Source organism: Callorhinus ursinus, unplaced genomic scaffold (assembly GCF_003265705.2).
Source record: "Callorhinus ursinus isolate GAN/ISIS: 27379988/994484 unplaced genomic scaffold, GSC_fseal_2.0 scaffold14, whole genome shotgun sequence".
Classification (NCBI taxonomy): Eukaryota; Metazoa; Chordata; class Mammalia; order Carnivora; family Otariidae; genus Callorhinus; species Callorhinus ursinus.
Window position 1 is genome coordinate 25,971,602 of NW_027397076.1, and position 5,043 is coordinate 25,976,644.

At 32.6% G+C, this 5,043-nt stretch overlaps 1 pseudogene; it reads left to right on the forward strand.

Annotated features, from left to right (window-relative positions):
• The first annotated feature begins 1,443 nt into the window (after positions 1-1,443).
• On the forward strand, positions 1,444-1,621 carry LOC112832099 (U2 spliceosomal RNA; annotated as a pseudogene).
• The last annotated feature ends 3,422 nt before the right edge of the window (positions 1,622-5,043 follow it).

The following is a 5,043-nucleotide window of genomic DNA, read 5'->3' on the forward strand; positions in this document are numbered from 1 at the left end:
AAATTTCAAAACAAAAATACTTGTTAAAAAGATAACATATTAACTATATAAAATATTTAATAGACTAGTTTACCGATTTGTCCTAGCTAAAAATGGTAGAGATTTGTTTCCTCTCTCCATTTATCTGCCAAAAATATTTGTTTGGCTTGATCTGCCACTACTGATTGATGCAAATTTCCAGGTGACAGGAACCTGAAGATATTCAGAGTTAAAACCACCTTTATCTCATTTTTTTCTCATCCTAGTTAAATCCTCAAGAAGCCAAAATAGAAGTTATAATTGGATTTACTATGTGAGTAAATGCTTTCAGAAAGAAGTAAAATGAAGAAAATTTGAAAAAGGAAATTTCTCAGAGACATTATTTCAGGAGGTAGATCTACCTTATAAGCACAGATTCAGGAAAAGACAAAATAATATTGTAAGTATCAGAAAGGTCCACTGACATGGGCAAGAGTTCATCCAGGACCAGAAAGGCAGGGAAGGCAGAGAACCTGAGAGAGAGCAGCTTATTCTAAAAAAGCATAATTTGATCCCACTGTTAAGTTACAGAACAAAAACAAAAACACAAAACTTAATGCTTTGGGTTGGGCCCAGAAATTTCAATGCAAACCAATTAAAATTGTAATTTTTGCTTTCAATTCGAGCACTGGAAGATAAAAACGAGAGTTTTGAACTCTCTTGTGAATGTGCTGTCCCTGCTAATGTTGCATTTTGCTCTTTAACTTGCTAATTACTGACATATATGTCCCTCAGCACACCTACAATAAATTCTGTTACTAGCCTCAGTTACTGGACTGTCTCATAATCCGGGAAGAATTCAAAGATGCCCTCTTCATATGTTTCTCCCTAATATCCTTAATGAATTCCATAGCACCAGAATTAGAGAAAAATAAGTAAGTTGAGCTGGATTTTTTTTTTTAAAAGTCAGGATTTAAGTGCTTTTCAATAAAAACCTATTTAAACCATATTTTAAATGAAGTTGAAGCCCCAAAGAAAGAAACAAGCTTTGATCCTAGTGTCCTTTTCAAGGATCAAGGTAACAGTGTTCTCTGTTCATCATGGTTAAGATTCTCTACAACATAGATGCCTGATTATAATGACCATATTCCTCTTTTTTCTTTAGTTCCTCATGAAAATATCCTGGCCCACTTGTTTAGCAATTCTTCGATTCAAAACTACAATGAGTATCTTCCCGCTCAAAGGTATAATGTTTTATTATCTACATGCAGGAAAGAAAATATCTCCAAATTTCTTGTGAAAGTGAATGTAAAGTGCCTCCAGGAAGCCTTCGCAGAATACAGATTTTCTTTTCTTTCTGTATACTTTTAACACATACAAATTTATGATGTCACTTAATCTTGTTGATGCATCATTTTGTAATTAATTCTATGCCATTTCATTGATGCTCCTATTTCTTGTCTGGTTATTTTATAAACTCTTCAAATCGCTTCTCGGCCTTTTGGCTAAGATCAAGTGTAGTATCTGTTCTTATAAACTCTTCAAAATTAACATGAATGTCTCCTTCTAACTCTGTCTAAGGTCTGGCACTCCTAGCCAGCACTCCATCAACTACAGGGTAGATTTGTTATTTAAAAAATTTTTTCTAAAAAAAAAAATTTCTATCAAGTACAATGTGACCTATTTTCTGACCTTTCTAAAGTGGCCTTCCCCTCTGCTGCATATTTCATCACAACTTCCAATTTTATTTGCTTTGTGAATTTTGCGGTGTGTTGGTTAAAGTTTAACAACTGACCTTCCAGAGGGGGGAAAAAAAAGAAAACTTCAATATACAGTATTTGCCCATACGCTGGGTGTGAATGCTTCCACTATGGCCAATCTAACGTGACGTCGCCGCAAGTGATGTCAGGACAACGTGCACATAATTGGGTTTTGGGAACAGAGTCAACAGGTTTCAGCATACCACTGTTTGTGGCCATTACCGCTACCCAAGATGATCTGGTTTATAGTATCCTTGTATGTTTCCTTTCATAAAAACTAAGCGCTGTAAGGAAAGGGACTTCTTCCATGATTACCACTGGGTCTCTCCAGCCATAGAACAGTGCCTGGCGTATAGCAAGGACATATCGAACGTTTGTTGGCAAAACACATAATTTTCCACTTGAAACTGAATATACTAAATTTTTAAAAATGTTACGCTAATAATTTTTTATTAAAACTTTAATAAAGGTTGTGGGTTTTAAATATTTGGAAATATCTCCTGAGTCGATGAGAGAGAGAGAGGAGTCCAGTATCACTTTTAAAAATCATTTTATCTTGCCTTTCTTAAATCTCTTAGGCTTTGTCAATGATGTAAATGTGAGGTTGGGATGAATAAAGAAAAAAAAGAAAATTGTAAGCTGTGAACTTAAATTTCATTATAAAAAGATCAATCATAACTTCCAACTGTGAAAATAGAAAAATGTTCATTTCAAAATGAAATAAAAACATCATTTTATATTCAATGAGTTAAATAGGCATAAATAAAATACCCTAGTTCCAGAAAGACTTTGGACTTATTATATGTGCGATTGCCCATTGCAGAATCAGAGAAAAAGTTAATTATCATACTTAGGATTTGCAAGATAACTGTAATGTAAAGTAATGCAAATAAGACCCTACCATTGAGGAATAATTACTCATATATCAGATTTCTGTCTCTCAAAGTTCTTTTTTATTTCTTTGAAAAGAAATAAAAAATAATTAGAATTGAATTTTTGTATTTTTATTTCATCTTTAATTTTCTAACATCCAACTCTGAATTAGTAACTCTTCATTTCATTCTGATGTGATTTTTATTGTAGAAGCTACAACACAAAATTTTTTTCCTGGCCTGGATTGTATTGGTACATTTCATTTATGATGGGCACAAAGTAACTCATGAAAATGTTCAATACATTTCTGTTAATTATATTATCTTTCACAACCTGACTCTCAAAGGTCCCCTTTGGCCTGTTTTTCTTTTACTCCAAATTAAACAGCCTTTTTTTTTTTTTTTTTTTTTTTTTTTTTTTACCCAAACACACACCATGTGTGCTCTCCCATCCTTGGCTTTGCTCTCTTGCTTCTCAGAATACCCTTCTCTCTGTCACTGTCTTTTGTAAACCTGACATTATTCTAGACCCAGTTCAGTCATCAAATCATTCATTCTTTGCACAGTACTTAGTCACTAATTGATCTCTTTCTTGTTTATTACTTTGTTTATTGTCTTTCTTTCTCCTGCAGACCATAAGTCAAGTGAGAACAGGGCTTTTTCTTGTTTGCTGCAAAACCCCAGGGCCTAGAACACTGCCTAGCATACAGTAAGTACATCAAGCATTTGTTCAATGAACAAATAAGTAATTATCAAAACAGATCTAAGGATTAAATGAATATAGTAAGATTATTTATGATTATTTTTTAAAAATAACACAAACATTTATATTCCAAAGTATAGGTTGGCACTTCATCTTAATCTAGTGTTATTTCGACAAAGCTGTGAAAATTAAGGAAGATAATGTGATATTTTGAATCAGTCAAAAATAATTTCTAACACCTAAAGTTGAAAGAATTCCAGTCTGCAGGTGCTATTTTCCTCATATGACACTGCGCTTATTATATCCCACTTATCTAGCTACACTCATTTTCTTGGTATACTAATTCTTTATGCAAACCTTCTCTTGATTTTGTTATATAATTCAAAAAGATTCAATTAAGTGAAACAGACCTTAACGTAGCTTTGAATGAATTTTCTAGCAAGAACAGATTTTATATTGCAAAGTAAGTAGTCATTTTAATATTAACCTATATGGATATAGAATGGAACCAGTATTATAGTTCTTTTCTCCTTTGACCTAAATTTCCTCCATGCATTCCTCTCTTTGAGGATAACTCAAGCATAACAAAAAAAAAAAAAGAGAGAGAGAAAGAATCTATCTATATACATACACAAACACATTATAAATATAATATAAAACATATATAATATAAAATGCTGGAATCCCTAAATCTTCAGCAATACAAAATGAAGTATAGTATTTCTTAGTGGAAAGCACAGGGGCTCTTGAGCCTAAGTGCCACTATTCTTAAGCAAGTTGCTTAACCTCTATGATCCTGTCTACTTATCTATAAAATGGGATAACAAAACCCACTTTTCTGGGTTTCAAAGAGGAGAGAGAAATCAACCTAGCACCAAGCCTAGCATGTTTTAAGTGCTTAATAAGTATTTAGCGAATTCATGAATTCCACTGAAAATATAGTTACCACTGAACTAAATGATTATATATCATTTAATGAAAAATTGTACTGATTGTGTAACCAAATAGCTAAGATAAAAGTATAATTATGTGTTTTAACAATTCCTTGATTAATACACAATCAACAAAGCAAAATACATACGAGTAGATCAAATACATTGACCGTGATGGAATACTATGGTTAGTACAGTAGTGGTCTAGGCAATTATTCATGAGACCTAAGTATGATCACATTTCCTGAAGCTAAAGAAGAGGGTAAGGAACTTTTCTCATGTCTCTGCGTGTCTAAAGTAGGAACCCACAAATACTGTCGTGGAAAGTTATTCATCTTCCATAAAAAACAAATTCTAACAGATATGCAGTGTTTGTTATTAATTTTCTACACCTACATAGACATAAGCTAAAGGCACTGAACTTGCCACTACTAGAACAATAACTAATGAATATATGGTGATTTGTGCTTTCTTTTACTTTTTCTTTTAATCCTTACAAAAACTCTGCAAAGTCAACACAGAGAGATTATGATAGAGCAAATTTTCAATTAGAGAGCTCAAGGTGTAAGTCTAGAAACATGCTCTAAAATGTTTGGTATTGGGGATACATCAGAAAACAAAAAGACAGAAAACCTAATTTCCTAGACATCACAATCTGGGATTTGTGTTGAAATAAGTACAATTATGGCTTTTAGACTTATGAATCAAGCTGCTCAAATACATATTCATAATAAAGTATGTTGTTAAAAGAACTACATTAGTGACCAATGGATTTTGTACGTTCCTTTCATCCTCAATTATTGAATGAGGTTTGATAT